Here is a 14,302-nt window from a genome sequence, read left to right as displayed (position 1 = left end):
TTGTGACTATTTGCTGAGACTTTTCTTCCTTCTTCCCTCCTTCCCTCCCTCCCTCCCTCCCTTCCTTCCTTCCTAGGGATGCTTACTTAGAAGGTTCTCAGCAAATTTGGGTGGAATGGTTGCCTCTGGCTGCCGTTTTACTCCTTTACTGCTTTCAGAATTGAGGGACTCTAGGTTTGTCTCTTCAGCCAGCAACGGTAGTATCACTTGAGACTTGTAAAAATGCAGAATCATAGCCTCACACCACAATCTGCATCTTAACACATTCCTCACCTGGTTTTCATGCACATTATAGTTTGGGAAGCAGAATCCTAGAGCTCACCTCTCTACTGGGCATATATTTATATATGGGTATCCTGACTCTCCATTGCTAGGAGCTTCCTGTGAATGGACTGGGTATTTACTCATTCAGGAATCGATCTTGGAAGCCAGCACTGCATGTTTCACTTGTGGTATCAGCTGCCATCTTGCCTAGTGGAACCTGTTTGGCTACCATTGCTTTTGTCTGGGGATGGATGTGCTGGTTGAAGGAGCAAACATTTAATTAGCACCTGCTCTGTGTTAGGTCCTCTGCCAAGCTCTTTGTACGTGTACTCCCATATGAGGCATGATGATGTCAACTGAAAGGGACATAGGAATCTATAAGGCCATGAATTGTTGACCTCCAAAGTTAGAGAAATTTTTTAAAAAAGTATGTATATATGTTACGGTTTGGATGTGAGGGTCCCCCAAAAGCTCATGTGTGGAAGAATGCAAGAGGGTTCAGAGGAGAAATGATTGGGTTGTGAGAGTCTTTACCGAATTAGTGAATTAATTTCCCGATAGGGATTAACTGAGGGGTAACTGAAGTGGTAGGATGAGGCTAGAGGAGGTGGGAATCGGGGTATAGATTGGGTGTATACTTGTATCTGGTAAGTGGAGGCCCCTCTTTCTTCTTCCTGATCACCATGTGAGCTGCTTCTCGGTGCCACACTCCTCCACCATGATGTTCATTCAGCCTCACCTCTGGCCCTGAGGAATGGAGCCAGCTTCTTATGGACCAAGAGCTCTGAAACCGTGAGCCCTCAAATAAACTTTTCCTCCTAAAACTGTTCTGGTCAGATTTTTCAGTCATAGCAGTGAAAAAGCTGACTAAAAGTGTATATGTTCATATATATATATGAACATATACATATACTGGCCCAATTCCAACCCTTGTTCTGAATCAGAATCTCTGAGAAATAGGGTTGGTCACAAATATTTAGAAAAATGTCCCTCAGTGTTTCTGTTGGATCAGGACTGGTTAAAGAACCAACAGTCTAGGCTGGTATCCTGTTGTACAGATGATAAAAAATGAGGACCAAAGACATCAGTGAACCTCCCAAAGTCACATTGATTTAAATGGCAAAGTCAGGTCTAGGTCATGTGTCATCTGCCTGAGGATATGGTTCACAGCACCTGAGCTGCTGCCAGCCTGCATCGTCAGATTAGAGGTAGAACTGGGTGATGAGGTGGCACCCTTGTCTTTGGAACTTTGAGCCTGACATCAGAATGCTTAAGTGACCTAGTAGCTGGGGCCGTAGAGAACAGACACCAAGTCTCAAGGAGTTGTGGCATCTGGTGTCCTCCTTCACCTTTGCAAAGTGGTAGACTGTACCCTTAGAGACAGGAGCAAAAGAAGCTGTGTTTTCCTTATTTTTTCATTGTCCCCTCAGTGTTAGGAATCCTCTTGCTTCCACTTGTGCCCTACCAGTGACATGAGAATGAGATGTTGACTGAGGCTTTGCAAAGACATCATGTGGATGGGCCTACAGATCTTACAGAGAGGCCAAGGATGTGATTAGCGCTCTAGTTACAAGGCAGGCTGGGATGGGAAACAGGAATTGAATTCATTATCATGATGTCTGCCATTTATTGAGTGCCAGGCATTCTGCCTGCATCATTTCCCTTAATCCTATAGTAGCCCCAAGGAAGGAAGTTGGGGAGGTTTAGTGACTTCTCCCAAGGGGTGAGCTGTGATGTAAACCCAGTTTTGCTTGTTTCCAGTAGTCATGGGACCATGCTTCCCTAGCAGGTTATGTGCTTATCCCTCTCACCCGCCTCACCTGCCACTTCCAGGTATTTAACCAGAAGGCTCATGGAGACAGATTGAACCTCATATGTAAGGACACGTGGTGAGAGATGCCCAAAAATGGAGTGGACTGCATCGAGTGCTAAAAGATGGCCAATCACTGGAGGTTTTCAGGCAGAACTGTGGCACCACTTGGTGGGAAACTCAGGTGGCAGATGTGACTGGCCATTGCAATTCCTCTGGGATTCCAGTACATCAGGATGTCGTGAATCTAATTGGATGATCCAGACATGGAGCAATAAAATGTATGTTAAGTAAAAATGTATTGGTAGGGCATTTGTAAGGCACTGGAGTATTTGATTTTGTTTGACCCCCAAGAGCTGAGCTGCTACAGTTTCTTAGTGCCTGCTGTGCACTGTGCTGTTCTCTGGTGGGTGTCCCAGATGTGAAAACTTTCCCACAGGGAAAGGCTGTTAGGGGAAGGAGGACATGCTCCTGATGAAAAAGGATAAACTATCCAGTGCTGGAGAGAATCAGGAAAAGGGGACCAGTGTGTGCTTTGGAGGTTGCAAGAGGGCTATGTTCTGTGAGCAAAGAAATTATTATTTTTTTAATATTAGATTTGAACTGGGTTTTGAAGGCTGTGTGGCACTCCTTTAAGTTGTAGGAGAGTGTCACCATTTTTCATTTAAATTTTTTTTGTTTTTTTTTGTTTATGGTTATAGAAAGAGCAGGAGTGCCTTTTCTAATTCAGTAAACATTTTCAATGTGGTCACTGTGGTTGGAGGGAGAAGAGTTGACCTCCAAGTATCAGTAGGAGTTAGACTGAGGAGAGGTTGGACAGGGCTATCTGGAAAGTGGATCCATATAGATGAAGGGGAATGCAGCATCAGCACCTGGGTCTAAAAGCCTTTACATGTTAACATGGTGACAACTAGGGTGTTGGAGGTTATGAGAGAGAGAGCTATTAAACATGGGTATACACATAGTGGGAAACTTTGGAAATCCCTAAAAATGAAGTCCTTGAGAGTGTGGCTCTAAACTTTCTTTAGAAATGTTTGCACATGGCCTTTGCCTTTTCTGTTTAGCTCTGTTTGAAAAGACACCTGCCTTTCCCCACTCCTGGTGGTAAAGGGAGTAAAATGACTTAGGTTTTAGAGCCAAAGGGGCCTGGTTTTGAATTTGTGCTGTTCTTTTACAGTTCTTGGCCTTCAGAAAGTTGTCTGTTCTCCCTTATAGATTTTTTGTCTGTAAAATGGAGGGAAAATAGTCTTACCCCGTAGAATAAGGGTTTTAGGATGGGCGAATGTGTTTAAAGAATCCACGCAGGGGCTGGGTATGGTGGTGCATGCCTATAATCCAGGGACTCCAGAGGCTGAGGCAGAAGGATCACAAATTAAGGTCAGCCTGGGCAACTTAGGGCGACTCTGCCTCATAATAAAAGACTGGGAATAGGCCTCAGTGGTAAAGTACCCTTGAGTTCACTCCCCAGTACAAAAAACCAAAAAAAAAAAAAAAAAAAAAAAAACCCAAAAAACCTCCGTGCTTCGACTTGGAAGGCACTCACTGAGCCAGAGACCTGAACATGGATCTTCTCTGCCTGCCTCTATTCCATCCACAGTGGGTACTCCCCTTTCCTCTGGTTGGCTGACTTTGTGCCTTTGCTCACATAATTTCCACCTTCTAGAAAGCCGCCTTCCTTCACATCTTCAGATCATTTCTGTTGGTTCGAATCAAGTCTCTGCGTGATTTCTGGGATGCTCTGCCAGGGATCCCAGCCGGCAGCTATTCCCCGCCCAGCCATGATGCACATCACGTTTTATCTGGTGCTGTGTGTTAGTTCTGTTTACACCCATCCTCACCACCGGCTCCCTGAGCTCAGGGTTCGGGTCTGATTTACCTCTTCCCTTCCAACAGCACTGAGCACAGTGCCTGACACATTGTGGGTGCCTGTACGTGGATCTTAAGTGACGGGAAAAAAGAAGGGATCAGGCTGATGACTGGCGTTCACCTGTCTTTAGAAAGCTGACAGGAGAAGGGAGGGTGGCTTAGGAACCGATGTCAGGCTGTGGCTGCCTCTCTCCTCATTCAGGTGCAGTTTGGGATGGCTGGAGCCCCAGATCCTGGAGACTTACCACCTCAGGCCTGAATCTGCCTCCTGTAATTACCTCCTTTCCAGGGAACAGGAGTCCTTGTTGTCTGCTAAATATAGCTCCAACCCCTAGGCCTTGGTGCTTCTGGGCCACAGCCCTGTGCGGACTGTGTTGTCTGTTGATTTTGGGCTTTCTCTGGGATTCTTTACATTTTCAAGTTTTTATTAGGGACAGCTTGTTGTTTTGAAACCAGCAAAGGAAGTTGAAGAGCAGTGTTTTCAAAATTTTATAGGAGGATGTATGGAGAGAGTTAAAGAGCTTGGGAAGAGAGGAAGGGGGAAGTTCTTAAACCAGGGCCAAGTGACTTAAAAGGGGACTTTGATGTCATTTGGTTATCTCCAAGAGAGTGACATTTTGTAATGGTTTTCCCAAGAAAACCCCTTCACATTTGACTTTTCTGGGTCATGCCGTTTGTGTTATTCCTGTAGCTTGAAATAATTACTCTTTTTTAAAATTTTAGACTATACAACAATACTGCTCATAATAGAAAATAAAATAGTATGACATTATTTAAAATAGTGTTTATAATAAAATAAGGATTTTGTGTCCTATCTCTTCCCACTGTGTTTCCATGCTTAACAATCATTTGCACCATTTTTTTTTCCATTCTTCTGGTGTTTACTGTCATATCTCTAAATAATATGCTCCTATCTTTACTTCTTGAGTTACTCGTTTTAGAAGTGCATGTCGACTTAGTTTTATGATAGGCGAGGAATAGTTTATTTATATTCCATTTGTACTTCCCATCCCCCTTCCCAATTTTTGAGTGTTGGTTAAATCACTATTTTTTATCCTCTTTGTCAGTTTCCTTTTTAAGTGTATTAATTAAATAAATTTCACTTTATTGCCTAATCAACTTTTGAAAGTATCTTCTCCCCTTTGTGGTGTTTGCTTCCACTTTTCCCCCCTCCACTTTACCCTTCAACTTGTCAGCCAGGTTTTAAGTTTCCTTTGGCATCTCCAGGGTTTACAATGGACACATGCACACGTGCATGTGTAGGTAGTTTTATAATTCTAGCTCAATCATCTCTGCTCTGTCTGTGGTTTGATTGCAAAAGTTGGAAACAATCAATAACATTTACACTATGATTTCTAGGTAAATATTGCCCAATACAGGGCCCAGAACAGGGCTAAGTCATGTGCTGTGGTTTCATTTCCTTTTCTAGGGTCTGAGGTCACTATCTTTAAGCCACTTACAGGGGACTGAGCTTTCCCTTCACATGGAGGTCTAATAGATCCTTCTGCATTTTCCTTTAGCTCTTCAGGATCATTGCAAATTTTTATTTGTTTTATTTTTGCAATGAGCTTCTTGCTTACTGCTATTTATTTTCATTTTTGGTGGGGGAGTTTGAGGTTGTATTTCTTTTGTTGGAAGAAGAAGATAAAACCTTTTCTACCATGTCCCTTCTGTCTTTTATTCTCTTGTCGTCTTGGAGTCGATTGTGTTTCTTCTTCAAGTTCTATCCACCTTTTCTTTTGTTTTGAACTAGTTTCTTCATATTTGGGCCATGATTTCTTGTGCAGCCTTTCCCCATGGAGTTTTGGATTATCTTCTTTTATTTAACCCTTTATGTCTCTAGCATAACTTCAGATATTTTCAGGCTCTCAGGGAAGAGAACTTCTGGAGCTCCTGATATTGCTGCCATTAATATTATTCCAAGGAAGACAATAATATATTATTAAAATATTATCCACCAATTTTTTTTTACCCTTGTTCTTACTAGGCTATTTTGTTTGCTCTTTTTTTCTTCCACTGAATATTCATAAACATTTCTAAATTATTTTATAATTCTCATGTATCTAATGGCCACTCTTCTATTCCACTGAGTTTACGTACTGTTTTTAAAAGTTTAGCCACTCATACATTGTTGGTAGGGGTTGTTGTGAGTTGTTGGGTCTTAACACTGCTGTGAACATCTTCATGCATAAAGCCTTTGTCATTACTGTATTTATTGTGAGTACTTAGTAGGGGAACAAAACTTGGATGCCAGTTTCATCATCTTTGAGGAAGTAGTTCACTGAATATACTTGGGTTGGGTTCTAGTAGGAATCATCTGGCGTTTCTAATTTAAACACATTTTCTCAGAGGCTCAGGGTGTATCTTAGTGATAGAGCACTTGCCCAGCATGAGCAAGACTCTGGGTTCCATCTCTAGGACCATAAAAGGAAAAAAAAAAAAAATTTTTTTTTTTTTTGAAGGAAGCAGCAGGAATGGGAGGAGAGTACCACCTCTGAGTCAGCACATTGAGTTTACTGCAAACCTGGGTCTGCCTAGAAATCCACCTCTGCTTTAAAGTGGTCCTCTGGGTTCAGCTGAGGCTCTGTGACTTAGGCCTAGAATGCTCTTATCACTACAAACTTTACTAAGTAATGATTTTTTTTCCCACATATTATTCAATATGATGGTCTCCACCTGAATCACCATCGTTATTCACTGGAATTGTTTTCAGTGACTTTTTGAAAAATCAAATTCATACTTAAAAAGCAAAGAGGTATTCCCATTGAGAATATTCTACAAGATCTACAACTGCTTCTACACATGGTATATCAGGAGGGGATTTAGGGAATGGAAGGCTATTAGAATAAATGGACTGCTGTGAAGAAATCTATAGTCATGGGAAGCATAAGTTTTGATGTACTGAAAAGGCTGTACTAGAGGTTTATTGACACCCTACAGCATTGCGTTATGAAACTTTATCAGTCTGCAACACTTACTGTATGGCTGCTTGTGATATCTACATGACATAATTATGGAAAAATGGGATATTTGTCTTTGAAAAGGTTAACCATTCATTGATGAACACTGGTCACAATAAGGTATACCTTGTTGCACTATGGAAAGATTCTGAGCTTATTCATTCACTGTCTAATTATTTTGGATAATGGGTTATAATATTATATTGGAAGTGACGATTAGATACACAGATCTAGAATATAGCAGCTCAGAGGTGATGTGGTTCAGTAGTCCAATTTTAACATGAGAAGCAGTGTCCTGGATGGAGAAGGGCTCACTCAGGGTGATAGAATTAGTTAACAGCAGAACAAACTCTGGAATCTATACCTACCTGCTTCTTGTCCATTATTCTCTGCTTACATCGTTTCTTACAATTTAAAGTGTGCAATTTTATTTCACTGTAAACTGAACCTCATGAAGATGGAAATTAGAGAAAATTTTCATCGTATGAGAGATGTGTGGTACATTTAATGATGGAGAGAAAACATTTGCCTGAAATGGGGTCAGGAAAAGTTTAAATTCTGAAACATAAGGAACAATTTCCGAGATGAGGGAGAGTGGTTGGAAGGGTATAATTGGGGCCATGCTGTTGTTTCTGATGTTTGGGGAGTTTGGGAGTTAATTTTTGCCTAAGATGTTTCCATCATCTGGAACACAGATTCCATATCTATAAAATAAAAGGGCTACATCTGATGGGCTGGGCTTTGTAGACACTTTTGCTCTGAGTTTCACAACTCTAAGATTAGGTGTTATGTCCCATGTCCAAGATGACTTGGGGGAAAAAAAAAAAAACACACACACAGCAACAAAAAAAGGACCTTGCTGAATCAGTACTGGCATCACCTGCTTCAGTCTGCTGGGAAGTAGGTCAGAGCTTGGCAGACATGAGGATGTGGTTGACTCCAGTTGTTTCTCTGCCCTTTGTAGATACCTGCCTCAGAAAGGTGGGAGGGACTGACACACAGAGGTAGAGAAGGGCATATTCGTGGCCCTAGGTGCTGCAGACAAGGATAGATGATTGATAGCAGAAGGAGCCATTTGAGGGTGGCGGGCAATAAAGGAAACCCAGCTGGGGACTGAGGGAGAGAGGGAAAACCAGGTGTATATTGAGGGCTGATTGTGTGAACCACTGATTTATACTCACTCCTCCAAAATTCACCAGGAAGTGGGTATCGTACTTTGGGTTTTAAGGATGGGGAGATTGAGGCTTGGAAAGGTTTAATTACTTGTCTGTGGTTAGGCTGCTGGGAACTGAGAGAGGAGGGAGTCAATGTTGGCTTGGGTCAATGGTGCCATGCTCTGTTCTATGTGCTGGGAATAGTGAGGAAAGAGACAGGCAGGTCTGTGACCTCATACTTCTTCAAGTCTTAGGAGGCAAGATAGACAAGAAAAAAGTTAACCAATACTTATTTCAGAGAGCGAAACATGTTAAGAAAGAGAACACAGCAGTTTTGGAGATGGAGAGTGTTGCACATTGTGTCTTTACACTCTAGTCCATAAGAATGCGCGCTGAACTGAGCTGAAACTAAACAGCTCTAAATTGAGTTCTTGGGGTTAGAATTTAGCCCTGGCCATAATATGAACCAAGTGTGTGACTTGGGCAAGTCACCTCCCTGTCATTATTAACTTTGAGGAAAATAATCCCTGTTCTTTCCACTTCACTAGATGATAAGGGAAGATGAAATGAATCCATTTGATGTGAAACCACTTTTAAACCTCAGTTATGAAAATACGGTTTTTACAGGTTTGATTAACTTTTGAAGAGGTAGCTTTTTATATTTACCTGCTGTCTTTTGTGCTTTGAGGAAACAACTGTTGTCTCTGGTTTTCCTTATTCTTTGAATGAGGTCAAGAACAAAGATCCCTGATGCCAGTCATGGGAGAGCCTGCCCTTGACTGTGGGCATCAGAGGAGCTTTGGCATTGTGGAGCAGAGAGCTGGCCTTTAGGTTGTGGCTTCAGGGGTGAGGGTGGGCTTGGGAGGAGCAATCAGGGATCAGGGAGATGAATGGAGTGACTGGAAGGCGCAGGAATCAAACTGGATCTGATGCAATTTTACCCAATGGGGCAGCCAGGTCAGTTGGTGAGCAGACGCTTTTGAAGGCCCATGGTGTGCCAGGCTGTGTCTAAAGAGAGGCAGGCAGAGGTGGCACCGAATCTATTTTGTATTTGCTAGGACCTTGTGTGTGCTGAGTGTTCTGGAACTGGGCAGTCATGTGCTTCTGGACATCAAGGAGCATCCTGCCCAGTAATTAATCAACATTTAGTTTAGTAGATGAGTTATCTCTCTAGGCAGAGATGATATTTAAATGTTTATAACACCCTGGACAGAAAGGGCACTAGCTTTGTCGGGGGAATCTTTTTATTCCTGGATTATGGGGAGGCTCACGGGGTCCTACGGGAGGGGCTGAGAAAGTTGTGATGGTGTTAGGACACTTGGGTGTCCCAAAACAGAAACTGTTTACCAATGGGCAAGGAAATACTTAACTATCTTGCTGACCAGTGTTGCCATCTTTGTGTTCTGGTGAGTGTCAGTCTTGCCTGTGGTTATTCAGCTGTCTTGTCATGTCATCAGTGCAATAATTGATGTGCACATAAAGCATGGAAAGGACATGTTTGGAAAGGTTTCATAGGGCTGGTGATACTGGAGTTAGGTTTTGTAATATGAATAAGAGGTTGGTAAAAAAAATAACTTTCTAGGAAGCAGGGGAGTTATAGGCAAGAGTACCAATGTGTGAAATAGCACAGGACTCATGGCTGAGAGGTTGGGCCTTACAGGATTTTGTACTCAAGTGATTTTAAGTGCAGTGGTAACCCTTAACAGAGCAGGGGAAAAGGAGGAGGAGCAGTGCATCCATTTTATACCTTCTCATGGGGTAGGGAAAAGATCCAATGAGGAGCATGAGGCCATTTTATTTTCATTTCAAATAGTGGCTTCCATGCACCAGGTGTTGGAAGTTTGCAAAAATTTTCTCTAATCTTCCAGCAAGTGCATGAGGTAGGAATATTTAATCTTCATTTATTTTACAGGTTAGAAAAGCAGAACTCTGTATGTTTAAGTGACTTGCATGAACTCATACAAATGACAGGAATAGGATTTGAGCTCAGGTGCCAGACTCTAAAGACTGAATGTTCCACTCCTAAAACCATGTTGCCTTTTTATCCCATACATTTGCATGGGACCCAAGAGGAACAGTCTTTTCCCTGCATAGCAGTTCAACTGGTAACCCACACTGCAGGTGTCAGTAGACTTTTCTGCAAAGTGGGTTCAGAATTTCTTGCTCCAAGCATTGTCAGGATTCGGGGAAGAGGAGACCTTGGTTCCAGGGCTTTCCAGCACTTTGTGCAAGACTCTTCTTGGGAAGATGGATGTTTCAGTCTCTCCTCTCTGCCCCTGAGACTTGACTTTCATTCTCTTGATACAGCCTCCTGGTATTGACAGAGACAATCTGCTGATCACATGGATCTGCATCTTGCTGGTCTTGTGACAGGGCATTCTCAGAGTAAATCAGTAACATGGTTCCTGGTTAAGATTTGGCCTATCCTGTGACTATTTTAGGGAGAGAATGTGCTGATGATGCTGGGGATAGTTGTTGGTCTGTGTGCCCTTCATATTTCTTACTGTATATTAATACTTTGGTGTTCTGCTCACCCTGCCTCCCCACAAATATAATCCAGGAAAACAAAACCAGCTGAGAGGCAGCAGAGTGTGGCGATGAAGAACCCAGATCTTGAGCCACATTGCCTGGATTCCATTCCCCATGCTGCCCTGTTTAGCTGAAACCAGAGTTTTGAGATGAAACCCGATTCAGTGCTTCTGCTGACAGGTGGGGTCTGCGTAACCGTCAGGTCTCTGCAGCCAAGAAGTGTTGTGGCTGTTAATGGTGGGCTGTGCCCTCCAGGGTTGCTGTAGACCTCAGCAGTTCACCATCAATTTCTTCTTTCTGGGTTCTTGTGAATTCAAAGAACGAAATCCAGAGACCAGAATGAGTGAGAGTAGGAGTAGGATTTATTCAAGTGTGCATAGAGAAAGAACTCCCAGAGGGCAAGAGGGAAACCAATAGATTGTGCTAGTCTAGGGGGGCTGTATAGCTCTTGGGTCAAGGCTATTGGTCCAAACTTACGCTAATTAGGGTTTGAAAAAGTACTAATGCTATTGGTTAGCGCTGAATCCCTTTCAAGTTTGCCTTACTTCCATTTCCTTCCTGCTTCTGGAGAAGCCAGAGTTTGAAGTTAGTGAATGCTCGGTGGGGGGTTCTGAAGTTGCAGCACTGTGTGGAGCCGGTGTTTGCACCTTGACTGGCCCTACTAGCACTTTCCACCTCAGGCCCACCATGCCTCAGGCCTGTGCTGGCACGTACACTCCGTTCAACCTGCTGCTCCTCTGCCCCTTCTTAGCAGGGCTCAATAGGCTGGCCGCAGGGCTTGGCAGTTGGGGAGCTATGTTATAGCTCTCTGTCTACCTCTGCCTTGGTTTCCTTATCTATAAAATGGAAACATTGATAATAGTAGCTACTTCATAGGGTTCTTGGGAAGGTGAAATGAATTAATATTTGTAAAGTTTGTAGAAAATTGCCCGTCATGTAACCTGTGTCATGACATGTTTGTTAAACATCAGCAAAGTTTGGTAAACTGGCCCAACCTGCCACTGCCCCTACATGACATGATAGGTCAGTGCATTTGGTTTTTCTTACAGACGTGGCAGTTAAGAGCTCCGACCTCTGTCCTGTGTGATCAGGCACAGAAGGGTGATGTAAGCATATGAGTGGCCTGGTAGAGACTGGATGTGAATGACTGCTTTGCCAAGAGACTCACTGGCTGTGGAAAGTATGTAACAGGAATACCAAGTGGAACGATTGTCTTTCTTTTGCGAGTCGAACAGAACTTGAGTTAAATGGCACTTGCAGCTGAGTTTATTTTTAAAGTTTTCCTGGCATTATACTCTGTAACCTATGTATCCATAGTTTTATCTGACTGGATTGGTCAGTGGATAGTTTTTAAGAAAAACTGGAGTCACAAACAAGGGAATAGAAAGAGATTTGGATTCTGACCAGCTTTGCAGACCTGATTGAAGTTAGAATATTATAAGGTATATGGCATATAATTATAATAAGGGAATACTTCTGGATCCTTATTTCTGCAAAGTGCTTTGTGTTTTCACTATTTCATTTGAGTTTTGCAGTGAGCCTATGATATATGCAGAGTTGGAGTTGTATACCATTTTTTTTTTTTTTTGCAAAAAGAGCATCTTTTTTTTTTTTTAATTTTTTCCTCCCCTCAGAGGGCCCGGGAATTCAAACCGGGGTCCTTGCGCATGCTAGGCGAGCGCTCTCTATCAAGAGCCTTTTCTTCAGCTCCTGTATACCATTTTATGGAAGGAGAACTGAGGCTCACTCAGAAGTAGAGCTTCCAATTTGAGATCTGTTTGAGTGGTAGATCTTCTGATTAGTATTTGACAAAATTATTTTGCCCTAAAGTAATTTAGAGATTGAGAAATTTTGTGATTTTTGAAGGGGAAGAATGGAAGTTATGCTATTAATATTGAGCTACATCAAGGTTGCTTATAATATAACTCAACATTGGAAGCTTAAAATATAGTTGATAGAGGGAAAGAAGCTACAGAGAATTCAGCAAGTTTCTCAGTGAAGTAACAGTGCATCCATCCAGTCTTGCACTCATTCATCAGTCCATCATTTTATCATATTTAAAAAGAAACACACACACAGCATGCCAGGTACCATGCTGAGCCCTGATTCATTAGTGTTAAATCAGAATGACATGGGACAGTTGACAATTTAAAGTGTGTTTAGTTTAAGCTGATGTGTGCTTTCATTGTAAAATTCTCACATTTCAAAAAGGCATAGTGCAAAAACGATGTCATTAATTTTCTTATGTTAATAACTGATTGACATGCTATTTTAGATATATTGGGTTAAATAAAACATGCTATTAGAACTAATTTCTACTCTTTCTTCCTTTTTAAAAATATGACTCCTTGGAAGTTAATAGCTATGGACATGACTTGCATTGTCCCTTTCGTGGACAGACTGGTGAAGGAGCTTTCTGGTGACAGAGAAAGTAAGAGCCAGGTGGATTTGCCCTTCTCTTTCACATTTGTCCCTATGTCCTCTGTCCTTATTTTCTTTTGGCTGCTTCTTTTTTTTTTTTTTTTCATACTGGAGATTGAAACCAGGGGTCCTTTACCACTTACCCACATCCCCAACCCCTTTTATATTTTATTTAGAGACAGGGTCTCTCTGAGTTACTTAGGGCCTCGCTAAGTTGCTGAGGCTGGCTTTGAACTCATGATCTCCTGCCTCAGCCTCCTGAGCCACTGGGATTACAGGTGTGCGCCACCACACCCTGCTCTTTTGACTTCTTAACCCCTTTCAGCGGGACAGAAGCTGTTCTCACGCAGGTCTGTGAGGCCACAGCTTTTGTCTTTAGCGCCGTCCCTCTCTGGCCTGTGTGGTACTGTTGTTCTTCACCACTGACTTCTTGGGCAGCCTTCATTTGTCCCTCTCCGTTTGGCCTCTCCTTGAGATCTCTTTGCTGGCTCTTGCTCATCATGTCATCCCGTGGATAAAGGAAGGCAGAGCTGTGTCTTCGGTCATCTTTATGTCTTTGTGCTCTTCTCATGGTTTCTGATGACCTGGTTTGGAGCTCCAGATGCTATTTTTGTAAGTGCCTTTTAGACACTTCTGCTTACCTGAGACCAGCATGTCTCTGGGCATTGTCATGTGCCCAGTCACTGAAGCCTAGAAATGGAATCTTCTGGATTCCTTCTCCCTTTCCCTCACCTTTGCATCTAGTGCTCCTCAGATCTTACTGAGCCAACCAAGGCAGCAGCTCCTGCTCCTCCTTCCTCTACCTTCACTGCCCCTCCTCAGTTCAGGCCCTTGGCATCTCTTTCCTGAAAAGCCCCTGCACTTCTCAGCCACCTTCTTTCTCTAGTCTTTCCCTGTCTTTTGCATTCTCTGTTCTTCCAGAGTGAGATTCCAAATGTGCAAATCTGTTTATGCCATGATGTTCCTATCTTTGAAACCCTTCAGTGATTTCTTCATTAAGGGTAAAATCCCAAATCTTTTGCACAAGCTAAAAGACAGGGATGGCATGAGGCAGGGGGTGCTCCGGCCCCTTTCCATTGTCCCATCCTTGTCTCACTAATGCATGTATCCAGGAATGTGTCTGGATTCTCCGTAGCCTCCATGACTTCATACTTACACTGTTTACTTGTCTGAAGCACCGCTCCCTGCCCACCCAGTCAGGGTCCCACATACCTTTCCAGACTGCTCTCATTTCTGACCCCTGTGACCTCCATTGCTTCCATGTTAGGCTGTTTGTTGAACTTGGCTACCTTTCCTGG

The 14,302-nt window shown here is 42.8% G+C and overlaps 1 protein-coding gene across 12 annotated transcripts in view; it reads left to right on the top strand.

The window, feature by feature from the left end:
• The window catches only part of LPP (LIM domain containing preferred translocation partner in lipoma), a 655,110-nt gene that overhangs the window by 26,001 nt on the left and 614,807 nt on the right, over nt 1–14,302 (top strand). For 2 of the 12 annotated variants that reach the window (XM_079155228.1, XM_079155227.1), the window contains one exon: nt 11,633–11,689. The exons of 7 other annotated variants lie outside the window; for them this stretch is intronic. The gene's annotated coding sequence lies outside the window, so the exon portion shown is untranslated. Of the gene's footprint in view, nt 1–9,304; nt 10,764–11,632; nt 11,690–14,302 lie in introns of those variants that run through there. 3 more of the 12 variants (XM_079155233.1, XM_079155221.1, XM_079155232.1) reach the window with 3 other exon arrangements.

Source organism: Sciurus vulgaris (assembly GCF_902686455.1).
Source record: "Sciurus vulgaris genome assembly, chromosome: 10".
NCBI classification, from domain to species: domain Eukaryota; kingdom Metazoa; phylum Chordata; class Mammalia; order Rodentia; family Sciuridae; genus Sciurus; species Sciurus vulgaris.
The sequence above is the reverse complement of the archived record's forward strand: the minus strand, read 5'-3'. Positions and strand labels throughout refer to the sequence as shown.